The 20122-nt window shown below is 38.4% G+C and overlaps 1 long non-coding RNA gene across 1 annotated transcript; it reads right to left on the minus strand.

The window, feature by feature from the left end:
- Positions 1–15475: 15475 nt before the first annotated feature.
- LOC112063755 (uncharacterized) lies at positions 15476–19516 on the minus strand. Its single transcript, XR_002891156.2, has 4 exons — positions 19468–19516; positions 18800–18896; positions 17257–17732; positions 15476–15576 (listed from the first exon to the last, which is right to left on the minus strand). It is a non-coding gene; the product is annotated as an uncharacterized lncRNA (long non-coding RNA).
- Between the last annotated feature and the right edge of the window lie 606 nt (positions 19517–20122).

Consider the following 20122-nt stretch of genomic DNA (forward strand, 5'->3'; position numbering starts at 1 on the left):
CAGTTTATCCTGAAGTACTTGCAATATAAACTAGTCTAGTTTGTATTGCTGATTATGGTGTCTGCCTGCTCTACTCTTATTTCTATTAACTTCTAGGTAGAAGTCAACAGATCTTTCTCTCATGTCTGTGATACTGGTCTCTACCCTGCAGGGTCATCCGAGAAGCCATTACTTCTCCCAGGTATGTTCACTATGTGGTCCACCAGCCACTGAACCTTTGTACCCTATCATCCTTGATAAGAAGTGTGACCGTAATGTGACTGCTCCCTGCCAACAAAGCCAGTGTGAATTAAGTACTGACATCTCTCTTCTGAAATTACTTCTAGAATTCATGGCACATTCTTTTCAAAATTTTTGCAAAAGGCCTGAGTTATCAGGTTAAAGTTCAGGAAATAAGGTGAAGACAGTAAAGCTAAGTAATATCAGTGGTTTAAAAATATAGGGTGAAAAATAGAGCTGTCTTCCTTCCCTCGTTTGTAAACTTTTAAAATATGTTTTCTGGGCTTCCCTGGTGGCGCAGTGGTTGCGAGTCCGCCTGCCGATGCAGGGGACACGGGTTCGTGCCCCGGTCCGGGAGGATCCCACATGCCGCGGAGCGGCTGGGCCCGTGAGCCATGGCCGCTGAGCCTGCGCTCCGCAACGGGAGAGGCCACAACGGTGAGAGGACTGCGTACCGAAAAAATATATATATATATACATATATATATACGTTTTCGTTGTATGGATAGAAGCAGAGTAGCATAGCGATTAAGAACAGGCTCGGAAGCAAGATAGCGATTAAGAACCGGCTCGGAAGCAAGACTGCCCAAGTGTAGTCCCGGCTCCTCTAGTGACCCATTGAGAGATTACAGTCTTCCTGTGTCTGTTTCCTCTCTGGTAAGATGGGGATAATAATAGTACCTGTCTCATTAGGGCCGTAATGAGGCTTAAATATGTTGATATATGTAAAATTTATACAGTAGTGCTTGGCCTGTAGTTAGTGTGCTATACTTGCTTACGGGTGTCATTTTGACAGAGTCTGAGGAGGAAGGAGGTAAATAACTGATCATTTCATCACCTTGACTCATGGTGGGTAGGAGGAGCTCATACTGGGAGAGCTTGGTGTATGGGGGTTGGTGTAGATGATATCTTTTAAGGTTCCTTTTGACTCTAAAATTCTCTGCTTCTAAGATTCGAGGAAACAAAGAGGTGCTTGCTTTCAAAGAATTCACATCCTATTGAGAAAGTAGGATGCTAAGCCTTAGAGACTCAAATCCAGGTGTTTCTTATTTTCATATCTCCAGGATCCTACCTGGTACTTATCTCACAGTGAGGACCAAATATTTTAACAGTAGAATTAAGAAGGATACCTAACTGTATAAAAGGAGAGATGTGAAAATGAAAAATAACTGATACTGACAATTAAGAGTTTGAGGATTATAGGACCTAACTATGGCCAACATCAGTTGCTCTGATGTTTTTAATGGATTATTTACATTGTTTTATTTTTACCTTTTATATCAAGGAAATTTGACAACAAGAGGGCTTAAAATTTTACTTAAGTTGTTTTATACTTTTGTTTTCCTGGGGGAAGACTAGTATAAACCACATATAATTTCTGGGAACCAAAAGATTTACAATTAAAGACCACGGAAGTTAGAGTACCTAACTGGCTGACAGCATCCTCTCAGCTAAAAGCAAACACATTTCTTTGTTCCCATTGTTTGGTTACTTTCTTCTTCCTCTTCTTCTCCCCCACCAGTTCCTCCTCTTTTAAAGGAGTTTCATACTGCTCAAGAAGCAGCTGTTGCTTTCTGTTTAACTTAACCAAAAGATGTCCTGGATTCTTGGATGGATTTCAGTACATCAGTGAAGATCATAAACTCTTTGATTGTTTAAGCAGAAGTTTACACAATCCACAGTTCCAAAATAACCCAACTTTAGAGGATAAACTTACTTTTGGAAGTAAACCAAGTTTTATAAGCTTTTTGCCATTTGTGGTGACAAGTTTTTAATACACTTGGATTTTTAAAGTCAGGTTCAAGGACTAGGGTGTGAGCATTACCAGTCATGGTCAACTGTGCAGAAATGGTTTTTACAGACCTTGAAAATATCACATTAAAAATGGCCAAAGAATTCTTCTAAAATTGTATAACATTGTTATGTTGGTCAAGACTATGCTACAGCATTGGAATGTGTCAAAATACATGTGCAAAGGCATGAAAGTTTTACTTAAAACAGAAAGAAGGCTGTCGGCTGAGGCTGACTAGTGATTTTTGTCTATATAAAATGCTCTGCCCTCTGGGGCATACGATTTAGAACTCATAATACTTACCCAGAAAATCTGTTTCATTCCAGAGTCTACCTTAACTAAATTCAAAATCAAATGTTAACCAGGTCCAATACATTTAGGATGAAATGTCCTAGGTAAGTACTAAACCATTTTGAAAATTATTATCCTTATATCTAAATATATATGATAGATAATAAAGATTTATAATATGCTGAAAACATACATACTTATACCCTCAAACTTACATATATGAAATCACTTATATTGATTTTTAAAGAAATGATATATTGATATCTAATACACAAATGCTTTTTTATCATCCCATAAGAGACCTACAAGTAGTCAGTTGATCAAAAAATTACTTAAAACTGGGACTCATGAAGAATAACACATTACTCTCATAATAAGTTATTATAACTTAAAATACACAAGAGCACCTCAGTCGCCAAGCCCTCTTTTCCCAGCAGGGATCAACTGATGGTGTTCCACATAGGCTTTCTGGCCCACAGCAAATCCTCCATGAATTCTAGTTTTAGTTTTGTTTACAAGGGAATTAGACTTGTAAGACATTTACAAAGCTGTCTGAAAATAGAATGCTTTTCGATGTTTATATTTTTCCAGTCTTTTAAATTTGCCTCACCCACATCCAATTTAAATTTGGCAACTCACCTGTGTTGGATATTTCCAAGGTACTCACATTAGCTTGTACAGAACAATTCTTTTACCTTTTTTGTACTCATGAAACATCAGCTTATACAAATTTTATTTAAATTATGTAATTGCAAAAACATTAAAATTGTCACACATAGCTTGGGGGAAAAAATAAGACTGACCCCTGGTAAACGTACCACTTAACTTTTGGAGGCAGAAATAAGAGAATGTCCTTAGCTGCCAGTATTCGGCCTGCCTTGAGTGCCAGTTTACAGAGAGAATAGACAGAATGGTTAATGCATGCTGAGCTGGTTAAGTGGAGTTTGGAAAAAGAGCAGTGCTTTCAGTCAGGAGTGGGAAGGTGCCTGCAGGGTATCAGGAAGCTAAGATAAATTGGCCACATTAGGTGGTGGTAGGGCCTGTGGAGAACAAGTAAATGAATGTCCTGCCTCAAGGCTTTCAAATTCAATATTTTTTAAAAAAAGCAAAGTGAACAAACAAAAAGCAATGCTCTTAAAAAATATTTCTGTTGACTTTCAGCAACTATCAAGTCTGTTTTTCATAGCCGTTTGTAACTTCCAAAGCATGAGCTTATTTGTTGCCAATATGTAGATAATCATGCATAAGTTTTGAGATCCTTGCGATTTTTAGTAAGAAAGAAATATGAAAAAAAGCACTAGATTAGAAACTAGAAGATCTTTCGTTTTTATTAGTTTTTTCTGGTCCCAATTCCTAAATTAACTAGATGTAAAATTTTAAGCATTCTAATTATTTTCTCTAGATTTCAGCCCTCTTCGGCAGAATCAAGGACCGATTGGATTATCTCTAATGTCCCTTGAATTCTAAAATTCCATGATGATTATTGCCAACTATTTACTGCCAGCACTGGGGATGATGACCAGGGTCACTACTGGGTTAACCCTTACGGTGGGAAGGAGACACGGGTGCTATTGTTCTCTGTGCTTGGCTCTCCTTAAAGTAGAATTAAGTGACTTGTACAAAACTCAAGAACGAATTGGGGAGATAAAGGGCCAAACTTTTCTTTATGCTTAATGTTCTATTACATTGGCTGGTAAGAAATAACTTCAAGTATTGTATAGCTTCTTTCCAATGCTTGCAAACCACTGACAATACCATTCCTTTTTACCTGGACCACTAAAGTAGCATCCTAACTGGTCTGCCTCTTCCTGGTGTTGGCTCCCTTCAGTTGGCTCTCCACATGGTACACATAGTGTTCTTTTCAAAACACATATTTGATCTTGTCATCTCCCCTCTCTCCACCCCCCAAATAAACCACCTTCATAGTTTTCCATTACAGTGACGAAAGTCCTTATCATAACTAAAGGGCTCTGCTTGTCTCAAACCAGTCACTATTCGATATAGGAAGTGATGGTTCTTTGCTGTGTGGCAACTCTTCTGGTATTGACATCACCGGCCTCCAGTCATTATGATAACTGAAAATGCTCCCCTCTCTCCCCGACTGACCCACAAGCACCTTCCAACCACTTTTCTTATCACCCATTAGGCTTTTTGTCAGTTCCTTGAAGGTACCACGCTCCCTTCTGCTGTAAGCATTTTTTTAAAATTTATTTTAATTAATTAATTTATTTTTTTTGGCTGTGTTGGGTCTTCGTTTCTGTGCGAGGGCTCTCTCTAGTTGTGGCGAGCGGGGGCCACTCTTCATCGCGGTGCACGGGCCTCTCACGGTCGCGGCCTCTCTTGTTGCAGAGCACAGGCTCCAGACGTGCAGGCTCAGTAGCTGTGGCTCATGGGCCCAGTTGCTCTGCGGCATGTGGGATCTTCCCAGACCAGGGCTCGAACCCGTGTCCCCTGCATTGGCAGGCGGACTCTCAACCACTGCGCCACCAGGGAAGCCCTGCTGTAACCTTTGAAGCTGCTCCTCCTTAGACTGCTCTTCCCCTCAGAGTAAATCTTTCCTGACTTATCTTGTACAAATCCCTTTAATATCCATTCTTACAACTGTATGCATCTTCCCTTTGTAGCATTTATCATAATTGTAATTTCACTATTTTGGTGTGTGAGTATTTGCTTAAGGCTATTCTTCTCCACCAGACTGTAAATTCTGTGATTTTTACATCTTTTTTGCTCACAACTGAATCCCCGGTACCTGGTGCTGTGTCTGTAATATGCTAAATGCTCCACACATGTTGAATGAATGAATTGAAGGATATTAATTATGCCAGCAGTAAGTTGTACATGGAACTTAAACATTTTTAATACAAAATCTTGAATAAGGTTTCCTAATAATCCCTTAGTTTAGTCTAAATCACTCTTTAAACCTGTTTGTATGTTCAAGAAGTTTTATCCCCAGAGCTCCCTATCAAAATAATTTTATAGTCAAAAAAATTAAAAAAGAAAAAGGAATTCACTTAGCCTAGAAACAGGGTTAAATTCCACTGAAATATTTCAGATAATTTCTATGATAAATAAGGCAAATGCACAGGGTTTTTTAAGAATACGATAATGCCATTCAAAAAAAATAAGCATTTGTTCTAGGTTTTCATTCATTTATTTTCTCTGGCAAAAAAAAAAGATCCCTGTATCTAAACAGTTACTTAAGGCCCTTTGATTACAGTTGTGGAAGAAATTGGAGGAGAGGAAAATTACACATCATTCTCATTTACAGTAACGGCTCAAGGGAGATAGAGAATAGGAAAGAGATTTTTGGCTACACATTGTTTGGCTAAACCAAAAGAAAGAGATACCTAAAAGAAGAGCTGTGTTTTTTTTTTTTTTTCCATTTCATATTTCTGAGAAAGTTGCCCAATCAGGGGACTTTCATCATCTATTTCCTTCTAAGAAGTCTTTTTGTTTTATAGCAATAGAGTAAAATTCTTTACCACCACAGATACTCTATTGTTCAAGCACTTCAGGGCACCTGCACTACTTCTTTATGAAAAACTAACATTTGGGGACTGAAATTTGAAAAGTTCCTGAATCAGGAGTCAAGAGACCAAGATTCTGTTACCAGGGCTGTCACTAAACTTGCTCGTCCCTGGATAAGTTGCTTATCATCATCTCACAGATTTGAAGAGATTGGACATTATAATGGCTAAGAGCTTTTCCAACACTTAGGTGCTGTGAAATTGGTCATCCTAGAGTTATATATATATTGCAATATCTCTTGTGACACAATGTCTTAGAGGCTTCCTGAAATATGACCAATGGCCAATTCTTACCTCATAGAGAGGGTCTTGTTGTCCATAGCGTGGCCTTCCATTCTGCAGCAAGACAAGCATGTGCTTGCTCTGGGCCTTTATCCAGCTCTATCTGGGGAATTAGTCTCTTTCTGTGGATTTCTACTGAAGGACTCCCCTGAGGTCCCCCAATTTAGAAATTCACCTTTCTTAACATGCATATCACAAAGAATGATTGGATTAAGGAAGTGTCAAAAGATGTGAGTCCCAATCTATCTCTTATACTCAACAAGCTTTGTGACTTTTGGCAAATTAGTTAAACTCTCAGAGCCCCAATATCCTCATCTGTGAAGTAACAATAATACTTCCTATCTTCAAAGGGAAAAACATAAAGATTAAACAAGAGGTTGCATTTGAAAGCACTGCCAGTTTGCCTCCACTACAAGGAGATTTGCCCGGAGTTGTCTGGTGAATGGTAAGTTCTAAATAAATATTGTAGAATTTAAGTACTATTTAACATTCAAAACTCACTGGAAAACCTGTAGAGAAAGTGATTTTTATGGGACATGAATATTTTATGTATGTTATTATTTATGGATGTTGATTGTTTTGTTGATAGTCATGAAACTGGGAGATTAAGGAGGTGTTGTTTTATGGGAATATACTTCAGATGAGTGTATTCTGACCTGCACCAAATTTTTAGCAATAGAAGCCATGTCCGAGTCTGTGTACTTTCAAAATGATAATAATATGTTATTATTATTATTATTATAAGTACTTAACATTACTTACCATGTTATTATTATAGTAATATAAGATTATTATTATTAACATCAAGGAATTGTGATAAATCTAAATATCCGTGACTACATAGAAATTACCTTGGAATTTTAACGTCCAGGTGATTGTCACCAGATTAACAAACATATATATATATATATAAAGAACTATGCTATCTCAGTACAACTCAAATGAAAATAAATGACTGTTTAGTATAATAAAAATGAATAGTTAATGAGCTCAGCCCTGAGATTTTAATAAATGCTTTCTGTTGGTAAGGAAAAGTTGAGATGAGACCTGACTTCTGGACACTGGATTTCAGATACAGAATCCATCCTTTCGTTTTTACATGTGGAATTCAAGATGCTTTCAGACTAATTACATAGTCTCTGCTTTAGTCTTATCTAACGTTAATGTTTATGGTTTTATTTTTTGATATTTTTTTCTTATTTTTAAAAAAGCAACAGAATAATCTCTAATTAGAAATTTATCTTATTTTTTGACACACATTTAGGTAGGATTAAATTTGTCTACGTGAAACACTTTAAGGTTGAGAATCTTCCTATTCACTTTTTTCAACTGTAAATCAAATTTGATTGTTTCGGTACTGTTCCAATGTTTTATGTTCTTCTCTACAAGAAAAATTCAAAGAGGAAGCACATTTTCCCACTGTTCAGGCTGAACAGTTTTTTGCTTATTTTAATATCTACAGTAGTTTTGCCTTTTGTAGTTGAAAAAAATGTAAGCTTTCTCCCCAGGACACTTTTGAACAGCTTCTCCTAGTAGAGAGTTTGTGAAAAGTGATAACATATTCTTCAAAACTGAAGGAAAAAAAGGTGAATATGGCAGCCTACTGGAGAATGTACTGATATACCTTGTAAGCATGCAATCTGTCCTCTGGACATAATCTATCAATATTTATGCACATCAAAAGGAAACATTTCACCATCTTTGTAATTTAAGGTGTATTTTAAAACTGTGAAAGGAGTAATTTACTTTTTAATGTATTTTATGAATTACGCCACTTAATATATTTCTTCTCTCAGAATTTGTGTGTCAGATTAGCAAAAGTATAGAATAATTAACTTTGATTATTTACCATAATAATCTATTAACTGTGTACTAACTGCCCCACTGTGACTCTTTCTCTGTCATCCACAGTTTTTTACATTCTTAGATCAGTCAAGGGATCCATTTGTTGGGACTGTGCTTTGCAGCCACTAGAATAATTTTCACCCATATGTTGTTTTTATTTTAAAACCCTGGGGATATTTCATCTTGGCAGTGTTTTCAAATAAAATTGATTGTTTACTCATGCTCTGTGCAATCTCAGTAGAAAGACATTTTAAAAATTCTCTCATCTTTCTTAAAGACTTGAGGACATATGTGTGTAAAATATGTTTCTCTTATTTTAAATCCTTCTTCCTTCATGAAAACAATGTTTGAAATATCTAAACTGTCACAACTCCAAACAGATGGGAGAACTGTGCCTAACAGATTTTCCTCTGAGACCTCTTCATTATCTAATCTTAATGAGGAAGCGAAGTTTACAAATTGATAGCTAAAGCACTTAAGCATAAAACATTAGAGAGCAATTGTTGAAAGTTAACAGTTAAAACACGGCCTAAGGTTTTATTCTCTGCAGGAAGTATTCAGTTGACAAAGAACTTAGTAAGCATCTTCATTCCCTCCTCCTCCTACCCGCTCACTATCTAGGTAAAGATGCTTAACTCCAGTGGAAGAAGATGGTCAAGGAGTAAGAGACCTTGATTGATGAAACATATAGGATGGTGCCTGTCTCTTCTGTTGTTCCACAGGCCCCTCTAACACCTGTGTTTCAGGTTCCTTTAACAGGAGGGATTGAGTTTAATACTACATTTCCCATGTTTAAGAATGATTATTTCTTCCTCATTCATGCCTCATTTATCTCATTAAAACTGGGAAATTGTACAGTGACTGCAAATTTCAATGGAATAATTATACTGGAAGCCAATGATGTACTAATTAAAATGTAGACTTAGTGGAGAGAGAGGGAAGCCAGCGGAGAGGGAGACAGAGAGAGGGAGAGAGAGACAGAAAGACAGGAAAGAGACAGAGAGAGACAAAGATACAGAGTGAAAAGGAACGGAGAAAATGAGAGGACTTGTTTCCCGTTATTTTCTGGATTTTAAAAATATATTACAATTCTGATTTTAAAAAAATTAGCCTCAAAAAGTTGAGGAGAACATTTCTGAAAATTGTCTATGTTAACATTGACCCATTCTACAGATACTTGCTTGTCACCCATCATGTTAAGGCCTTGTGCTGTGGGAGCAGGTCCTTGGATGCTTTGCCATTTAAAAAAGGGTTTTCAGAGTTTCTGCAACAGGGCATTGCCTGAGATTCCCAAGAATAATGAAGCCCCGTAGTATTTCACAAAAGAAAATTTTGTGGCTAAGCCAGAAACTTACTGTTGCTAGATTAATGAAGAAAATCATCACTGAGCTCCGAGCCATCTCGTCTCCCTCTGTCCACTGCTGGCTTTTAAAATGAACCTTCCTTGGATGTCAATCTGATTGCTTACAGTAAATTGCACCTAGGGAAGTTTATTTTCCAATCTCCTTTGGAAGATTTGACAATTTAAATAAATCAACCCAGTGACTGTATATTTAGAAATACATTCTTTTAGAACTTTTTATGCTTCCCATCAACATGATTCTATAATAGCATGAAGAATACAATGAAGGCTGTCCACTACAGTGACACACATTGCCCGGATCCTTGCACGGCTCATTGCTTAATCAAGATTGTTGAACCCTGCAATATTGCCTAAGAGGACAATCATAGTAAAATGATTCATATGAGTGCTTCGATTTGGTTATTATTTACAGAATTGTTAGAAGCAGTAAATAGGATAACATCACATAGTTAAATGTGTCATTTCAAAATCTCTTATCTGACATGGACAAAGGGGCTAACTGGTGAAAGCTATAAAAATTTTAAAGGAGAGCATCACACATTATTACATTTTATACATTCTGTCTCATTTCCCACCTGGAATACACAAAACCAGATCTTAATTGCTAATATTACCAAATCCAAAAACCAATCACACATGCCATTTTAATGTGAAAACTCTAGGCATTTTAAAAAGAAATTAAGTTACAGCAGACTCTGGTAAGTAAGCGAAATGAAAGTAAAGGCAGGAGGATATGTTACTCACCATGTTCTATACTGAAAGTTCCTCTCAGATCTAGGTAAGTGTACTACAAGGTCTAATAAAGACGTGGAGAGGTTGTCTTTATAACAGCCTTTGAATCAAACGGTAACTAAGTGGTTGAAGTAGAAACATATATTTTGAAAGGTTAATCCCCCCATGCACAGGGAAACCCCTTTTTTTTTAAGAAAGTCACTGTGCCACCAAGAGGCTACTAATATTCACCTCTTGGATACAAATACAACACAGATAAAAGATTCACAACTTATGTGAAAATACCACAGAGGATTCCCTCTTAGTCTCTATGCTGTAATGGAAACAAGAAAACAATATACCTCTTCAGGCACTTGGGGGTACTACAGGAAATCCACCTGCCTACTTAATGGAAAAGTTATATCAGCTTAATAGGGCCACAACACATAAACATAAATGTAGAATTAGTATAATTTACTGTAAAGACCACATAGGTCACACACTCATTTCTAGGAATGTTCCTCTGTTTCTTCCTATTTCTTTCCCTGAGAGAGCTAGCAGCCAGGTTAACATTTAAACACTCATTCTTTAAAGTAATTTAGAAATAAGCCCACTCTCTTTTTCAAAAGGAGTTGCTGAGTGTTTTCTTAGAGGGGAAATTGTATTTATGGCCTCTATATTGCTTCACTGGCATTATAGGGTAGGAATCATGTATATTTTTCTCATTATACGAGAAGGTAGTCCATAGAATTTTTAGCAGTGGCGAACCTCTCCAAAGTAATAAAAATAAGTTTTACAAGTTCAGAAATGAAATCATTGTGGATGAAGATTGGAGTTTGACTGTTTGGCACATTTCAGCTCTTATCACAACAGGCATTGTACTTCAGAAAAATAGACTGACACCATGAGAAGATCACACTTCTACAATTCCACTTCCACAAACACATTTTGGAAAGTCAGTGGATTCCAAAGAGAACTTCAACATTATCTTTTTATGACAAAAATGTTATAAATATCAATACTGAGTGGTGAAATCATGACTGTTTGTTATATTTTTTTCACTTTATTTCTGTATTTTCAAAAATTTTCCACAAGAAGAAAAGCCTATAATGCAATGTAGTTTGCACATACAATCAACCTAAAAAAAATCTAAACAGAAACTAGGAAGTAAACAATGTCTTTAATCTGAGTTTTTAAAGTAAACATATTTGACCTGGAAATACCAATACTGTTGCTTTAAAGTCTCCTAAAATCTTTTGAACATGTCTTCTAAAAGGTCTTTTGAGTTAACACAAAATGACATTTACCCTGTCAGTTTCTTTCCATGTGAGAAGAATAGTTACTTAATGTTTCACAAGGATATGCCATTTTAGTGTGATGTCAAAAGAGCAAGGGGACATTTATCAGCCAACGGCAATAAGGTGGAAAGTCAAGTCATTCTTATAGATTGGAAGCTTTAGCTCTAACTGATATTTTCCTTTTCTGAAATTTCTATAAAAATTACAGAGTGCTATACAAATGCACCACGTAATTGCTGCTATTAAAACTTTGAAGTGTTCTCAGAGTGTCTCAGGACCAATCTAGTAATGATCCCACAAATTAAAGTGTTGGACAGAGCATAGACATTTCTTTCAGAGTTTATTGACCATTAAGCAAGAAGATTATTTCCATTAAAAATTATGGGAAGGACGGGGGGATGGTCAGTGGAAAATGGAGCAAGACATCATTTTCATTTACCTCATGAAATGTTGGAGAAGGGAGAGTCTCTAAAACTCAAGGACAGATCTTCTTATCTCTACCGCCCATCATTCTGACTGTAAAAGGGAAGCTGGACTCTCTCTAGAACACCGTCATGAAATAAAGGCATTACTGGTCCGTAAAGCGCTGCATTGCTTCTAGTACACATCTAAGCCACCTAACACCAATGGCAAGCAAAAGCTGACAATCTGCCGACCAAATGACTTTTACTGTTCACAAAAGAGCATTTTGTTTAGTGATTTACCTTCAGGGAAAAATAAGGAAATGAGTTGAAAACAATGTAATGAAACGTGAAGACTAGTACCTAAAGTGACTGATCCAAGATTAATTTCACATGGCTTGAGGGTGAGGGTGCAAGTGTCTGAGGGAAAAGGGGGAAAATGGAGAAAACGAGACTGGTAAAGTGTAAGACAAGGCCACTGAGGGTTGAGTTTGGGAAAAAGAGAGTCATATTCAGTATTTCTTCCTTTGTCTGGAAGTAATATTAAGAGTATTAAAGAGGCTAAGGTAAGGAAGTTTCCCAGCTTTAGGCTTGGGAAAGGGCAAATCCAACCTGTCTCTAAGGATGAGCTGAATGTGTCGCTCTGTAATCAGGCTCCCATGGACCTCAGCTGCGCCTCGTGAGTAGGCGGTCCACAGGCGTCCTGGGGAAGACAGGCAAAGTGCTTCCACACGCTTCCTTTCTGGCATGATTCCAGGCCCTCTCCTCTCCCTCTCTACCCCTGACTCAGGCTCCTTTCCCTCCCAGCCTCTCAACATCCCAGATTCCGAATCATGAGTAAGAGTGGAGGTTGAATGGAGACAATCATGTAGGGACCACAGTTGAGAAATTCACTTTCAAAGGCTTCATCATCATAAGGTTTCAAAAGAAATGTGGTAAAACGAACCTAGCAATGTTTGTCCCATTAAAATACAGGGTCCTCAGGAGTTGTTCAAACTAGATTCCGTCTGTTGGGTGACAGCTTCCTGCAGATAAGACACGTTCGCTAATCCTCCAGAGTCCTTCAAGAGGGAGGCCATGACCTCTTGCCAAACTTTGGTCCTCATTGTTTCCATAAGAGATTCAAACTAGAGAGTGTATTTCCATTAAAACTTCAGGACATCACCTGTAATAGTAAAGGACGGAGATAGTTGTGCCAGGACCCTCAGCTCGATGGCTATCCAACCAGAAGAGTAATATTGTGACTTCTGCTCTACTGTCTCCTAGCCTAGTTTATGAAGAATAAACCTTAGTATTAATTTGGGCTTTCTACTTCATAAAAAAAAATGGCATTTTTTTTTCTCTCAGATTCAAACTCCCATAACAACCAGGAGTAGAGCTGATTTCACTATTTGATAAAATTTCACCTGGATGAAAATCGACATAGAGAACAGATAATTTTTGTCATCATTTTGCAGAACTGAATACCCCTTCATAAAAATCTGGGAACAGTTGTACTCAAGGTATAATGGTTAAATTTGATTTTTTTGTCCATTCTTTTTTTTCCCAATGGAAAGAAATTTTAAGGAATTGAGTAGTTCTACACATTTTCACTGAGTTCTTCCTCATTACTGTGTGTGTGTGTGTGTGTGTGTGTGTGCGTGCGTGCATGCTTTAAAAAAAAAAAAAACTCCAGTGTATATAACAAAGGGCTAAATAGCATATAACGTAAACCATTGAAATATCACTTTTTCCTGACTAGATCTGATTTTTTTTCTGAAAAATTCTACCATAAAAGAGGATATATCAGGCAAACAGTTGGGAGGGAGAAGGGGCAAAAATCTTATTTCTAAAGAGAATGAGAGAATGGTTATGAATCATCGCTGTAGATAAATCAGAAATGCAGCTGTTTGGGACCAAAGTCTAGTTATCACTATACGCCAGGCCCAGAGACATGGTGATCTTTAAAAGGCAACCCCAGGTGTTGACAGTGTAGAGACATCCCAGGAGAACTCTTTGACGCTCAACCTCTTAGACTTTTACCCTCACCACAACTGTATCCCTTCCTGTTTTCAATATGCATGAATATATTTTCTCATCCAAATTCAGGAACCATACCTGTTTTCAACATTAAATTTGCTTTTGATCATTCCTATCTTATAGGAATTACCACCCAAAGAGCATTAACTTAGAAGTCAGGCATTTTGGACCAAATTTTATAAGACCAACACTGAATCATTTATATATTCTCCATCTGTGCCAAAACTGAGTTTGGGCATTAGAAGCCCTACACATTCTACTTGAAGAGACATATTTCTTACAGCATTTTCTTGTTTTCAGTTGAAAATCTAAAACAGAGAAATAACTTCTGATCTTAAGCTGTGATTTCTATCTTCTGTGACCCTCATTTACAGCCAATGGTCTTCATGTGATCTTCAGATCTTAACTCCAAATCTACAGCATTGCGGGGTTTGCACACTTGGGAATAGACAGGAACTTTAAAACTGTAGGAACAGTTACTAAAATGATTAGCTCTATGGATATTTTAAGGAAAAGCCATTTACTGTGCTAAAGTTTGGGAGGGGCCCTCAGTGTTTTATCGAAAAGGACTCAGAAGGTTACATAACAAATGTAAAACTTTACCTCCAGCACTTTGAAACTCACAAGATAATTTTGAAGCTTGTATTGGAAATAATTTTGTACACCAAGGAGAAAAATGCTGAGATCTGTTTATAGAAGTTTAATTTAAACCAATGCATTATTCTCCCATGGCATTCATTCTAACAACTTCACTACAAATCAGACTCATTTAACCCTTGGAGATTTCAGTTCCTTTTCCTAAAAATGAGACTGGGACAGATGATGCCTGAAAATCCCATCCAGGTCAAAGATTCTGTAATTTGGTAACACCCTAAATAGCAAACAACACATTTCCATTTTGATTGGCTTTATGCTTTCTAAGTTCCCTTGTATAGTTGAGAAAAAAAAAAAATCACAAAAATTTAACTCTCACATTGTTCTACCACATGTCTACTCTGAGTGGATTCTACTCATGGAATTAGATTAACTCTTTCAGCTCTTAAACCAAAGTATTAAAGACTTAGAAGAGTTGGACTCCCGGCACAATTAATAGTTGTATACTTGAATGCCGAATTTACCGCCAAGGAGTAACTAGGCCTTAGGAAAAACTGTTCTCATCATGTCCTTGATTGTTCTGTAAAAATGTTTGACAGTAAGGGAAAGTGCTTCACTCTGAAGGAAATTTTCTCTATTTTACAAAGATGCTAGTGTTCTGGAAAGTCAAGAGTAAACAAGGACCCAAAATAATAAATATTTTTCCTTTAATTTTTTAATTACAAAGGTCAAACATAGGACTTATGCAAAGTTTAAGAGTATACAACTATACTAAGGAAAGAGAAAAAATGGAGAAAGAACTTCTGATATAAGGCTGTGATTTTGAGAGACATTTTCAGATAATTTGGTGCACCAAATTATTATTATTATTTGGTTTTTTTCTTCTCCATACACATAATAATTGGTATCATTATTGAGCGTAATAGTTTGTTACTGGATGAAGCTAACAAGTATTACTAGTGACAATAATATTTTTTGATTGGGTGAAACTAGGAATATCTCTTGCAGTTTAATAAATTATAGTTTCTTCTTTTTTTTTTTTTTTTTTTTTTGGGGTACGCGGGCCTCTCACTGTTGTGGCCTCTCCCGTTGGGGAGCACAGGCCTCACGGGCCCAGCCGCTCCGCGGCATGTGGGATCTTCCCGGACCGGGGCACGAACCCGTGTCCCCTGCATCGGCAGGCAGATTCTCAACCACTGCGCCACCAGGGAAGCCCTAGTTTCTTCTTTATATACTAAAATGGAGAGAGAGAGAATAAAAAAATTATAAGTTGAAGTGATTTTCGTGTCATTCTCTCTGTGGTTTTTAAAATTGTGTATAAATGAGCCATGTAATATAAAGAATAAACACATATGGACAGAGACCATTGCTGAAATTAAGCCAAGTTTATAAGAAAAGTTAGCTTGCATAACTTAATAACTTATGATTATTGTGTTGCATGATAATTAAATATAAATGGAAGCAATTTACATTTATGAGTTTGATGATAATCACTGAAAATAATGACTAGCAATAACTTCTGATCGTCTATTATGTACCAGTTGCTTTACAAACATTATCTCCTTGCTACTTAAAGTGAGGTCTTTGGACCAGCAAAAAACTTGTAAGAAAGTGTAATAAAGGCAGAATCTCAGGCCCCAACCCAAACTTGCTGATTCAAAATCTGCATTTTAACAAGATCTCCAGGTAGCTGTAAGAGGGGATCTCATTAATGAAAACTAAAGTCTGAGAAGCACTGCATTATCTCATTTTTTCTTTTCAGTAACTAGCAAATAAGGTGTCACTAGCCCCCTATTATCCATGAGGAAAAGGAAGCTCAGAGAAGCAGAGGTAATATTCAAAATATTTGACACCTGATTCAACACAGGCATCAGCCAATAAGAGAGGAGAACGGAACAAGGGTAGGTGTGCAGGTATCCAATTCAACCCTGCCGAGAACTGAAGGACCCATCTAAGCCACCTTATCTCAGCCGGTAATTAGCATAGCTAAGATTCAGACTCTGGTTTATGAGTGGCAGAGATATTTTTCACACTATCCCACAGAGTGATTTTATGACTGTTCCACAAATAAATCAAGAATTTCTAAGGTCAGTTGGGGTGAGAAGTAGATTCAAAGCTAAACTTAGAAGCCTTCGCTGTTTCTGGTTTTTCTCTACCCATTTACTTCTTCATTTCAATCCCTCTGGTCTGCCAGAATTGAGTCGAATTCATGGACACCCAGCTGATGTGGCAGAGAATTACTTGCTGCGGGGGAAACTTCCACATGTACTGTGAGCGGAGGGTCAAACGTGAAGTGTCCTGTGTGAGTGTGGTAATAGTTTAAAAGCCAAAAGAGACACAACAGCTGAAAGACTCACAGGTGGAGGACTGGGGCATTTTATAACCCATCCTCCAAAATGTAAAAGTTTTGTCTCTGTGACTGCTCTTCTCCCAATAAGTGGTCATGGAGTTTTTCTGGTGACACCCAAATGAAATCTATGTCACCCTCTGTTTCAAGGAAGTCCAGACTCCTTTTATTCCTCTCAGCCCCTCTATTCAGAGTCTAGCAGGAACGCTTATCTCCTTCTTCCCTGGTCAGTGTCACTGCACTTCCCCTGCCTTCGCCAGGCTCTGCTGGGGAAGTGTCTGCATGATTTCTTTTTTTTAATTCCTAGGGTTGTGACCACAGGTAATGGGAAAAGGAAGATTTGTTTCTCTGGAAAATATCATCTCACAGTTACAAGCAAAGTCAGAGATATATCCAAACCCCAGTGTTGGAACCATCTAGGGAGTAGTCATTTTTTTCTTTTAAACTTTTTATTGATGTATTACTATGTAGAAATGGTGCATGTATCATGAATATACAGCTTGATGAATTTTTAAAACCTGAATATACCTGTGTAACCAACACCCAGTTCAAGAAACAGAACCTTACCAAGCTGCCCATTCATGGCAGGGTTTGTGAATTGCCGGGAGGTCAGCAGCCCTCCTCTTTGTGACCCATCTCAGGCTGATGAAGTCGACTTTGTAAATGTAGCCACAGTCTGAGGTCCAGGCTGACAGGAAGGTGTGGACTTGGACGGTAAGTTGTGGTTGGGAGGTTTGCTGATTAGAATAGGGGAACCTGATTATTTCCACCACCAGGTTCTTGTTTGTTGGGCCTGACTTCAGAAGCTGGTGCCTTATTTGCAGCTCTCAAAGCCCACTGCATTTTCTGGGATTGACTCTCCATCCTCTGTGTCGCTCCTGGAGATCCACAGAAGACTCATCTCTTTATACTTCATCTTAGTGTGGGAATATCAAGATTCTTCAGCCATCGTTAGCCATAAGTATATTGCACTTGGACCTTTCTTCTCCTTTGTCAAACATCTTCCTGGCACTTCTCCCAGTTGATCTCTTGTGGTCTGCCGACTGGAAAAAAAAAAAATGCACAGCCTAAAAGTTGAGAATCATGTTTTATTTGACAAACTTACTGAGGACTTAGGCCCGGGAGATAGCCTCTCAGAGAGCTCTGAGGGACTGCTCCAAAGAGGTGAGGGAGGAGCCAGGGTATACAGGAGTTTTTACAACAAAAACCAGGCAGAACATCAAAAGATTACTGTACACACTATTGTAAAACAGTTATACTCCAATAAAGATGTTAAAAAAAAAAAAAAAGATTACTGTAAATTGAAAAAAAATCCGGCTATCTCGAGTTAATGAATTTAGCACTTTTCTATGTATGGGAAGATGCAAGAGTCTGGGCTCACTGAGATCATTCCTTTGATATGCACCTTAGCTGTCTAGGGCCAGTGTCCTGGTTTTTTCCATCCTGAATCCCCTCAGGGTGGACAGTCAGGGCAGCTGCAGTGGCTGAGGGCTAGATGGCCCCAACATCCTTTGTTTACTGACATGGCAGGCGACAGACATTCTTTGACCACAGGTTGCCTTCCAGTTGGAATAGGAAGCTGAAGCCATGAGAATCCTTTCACTCTACTCTGAATCACTTGTTCTTGGGAAGTGAGGTCGTTCTACGTGGACCGTGTGTCTCTGAGATCATGAACCACCTCCAGAAACCTCTGTTCTGCCTGCTGGTTTTTTTCAGCCTCTGAGACTTCCTTCCTGTCTTGTGTCACTGGTATAGTTTACAAGACCCCGTCTTCTCCTTAGGGTCTCAGAGATGCCTGCTCTCTGTGCATTTGTCCAGTTTATGGTGAAATACCTTATGCCCATAATTCAAAGCTTGCTGGATTACAAGTCACACAGTAATAGCCACCTCCATAAAGAATCTGGGATCACTCAGTGAAGCAGAGCAATTAAGTCTGCAATAATCCAAGCAAGAAGGTTACCCACTTAGCTATTTGTCATTTCTCAGGAAACTTCGTGCTTCATGGATGTTGGGTGAAAACTGATGACAGCTTCACAACTTCATGAGAGAGATATTGAGTTTTCCTTAAGTTACTGAAGCAACACAATATCATGTAAGTCTGATTCTCTACCTGAAGTAGGCAGGTTCGAAGGGTGTGTTCACCCCCATATTGCAATTCAGAGTTCAATGACATTTCATCATTGTTTCACTGGTAACCTGGTAGGGTTCTAAAAAGAGAGAAGAAGCAAACACACTCAGAAATGATACAACTTGGCTTCCTACGCATTAAATCAGCAAAGCCAGCTACAAGGCCAGCCCAGATTCAGGCAGCAGAGAAATAGACTCTACACTAGTGCTGGTAGAAGCAATGCGACTTTTCCGTTTCTCCCAACAAGAGGAGAGACGTGTATCCCAGATGCCCCCCATCTCCTGCCTAGTTAATTGCCAGCAACCCCCCAAAGCGTAATTGTCTTGCTCGACCAGCTGCTGCCTGCAAACATATGTGAGTCCCATTGAGACAAGAACTGCCTGTCTGAGCCCAGGCCAAACTGGCAACCCACAGAATTGTGAGCTAAGTAATTAGTTGTTTTATTACATCACTTAGTTTTAGAGTGATTTGCTACACAGCAAATACTAAGTGATAGACTGCCCTATGAGACACTAAAAGATGTACAATAACCATCAAACATTAAAATTTAATTCTGGTTTTATTTTTGTCTTTTGAAAAACATTAAAGGGTATCTCACAGCCCACAGCACCACTTCTGAGAAAAATAAACAAAACGGCACAGTCTCCTACCCTTCGTTCTATAATCCATGAAGCAGATCTGGAGCCCTTCTTGCCTCATTCTGAAACCACTCCTCAAAATTCTGTCGAACGCCCTGCCCACCCACGCTGCTCACTTCCTGCCTCTCGAAAAGGCACGCCTGGCTGCCCCTGTGAGGGAGTGATTCCAGGGACCTGCCCCTGCCTGCTCAGAGGTAGCCCAAGGATCCAGCAGCTGCCTGCCCTCTTGTCCTGGCTCGCTCTCAAAGACATCTGTGGCCGTGCTTCTTGGAAAAGCTGGGCTCTTTTCTCACCCTGATGGCGTTTCTTACAAAGAACCCCCTAAAAATCTTCCCCCCCAAAAATCCCCACATCTCCACTTGTTGCCTAAGCAAATTCTACTGGGCGTGATAAGTAGAAGTAGCCTGGGAGTGTGAGACTCATTCACATCTTCAGAGGGGGGCTGTCTCTGCTCTCTACTGGACGTATTGCCAAAGTCATCCCTCAAGAATGTACCCAGGCTAAGAGCTTGAATGGGGCAAAAAAAAAAAAAAAAAAGTGAGGTGAGGCTTTGAGCAAATTTACAAGTAGAAGAGAACTTTTTAAAATAAATATACATAATGTCCTCAAATGGGCAAGTAGCTCCAAAACAAGTGGCAATCAGAAAGCAACTGTTTTAGTAGTTGCT

The sequence above is a fragment of the Physeter macrocephalus genome, chromosome 7 (assembly GCF_002837175.3).
Source record: "Physeter macrocephalus isolate SW-GA chromosome 7, ASM283717v5, whole genome shotgun sequence".
NCBI classification, from domain to species: Eukaryota; Metazoa; Chordata; class Mammalia; order Artiodactyla; family Physeteridae; genus Physeter; species Physeter macrocephalus.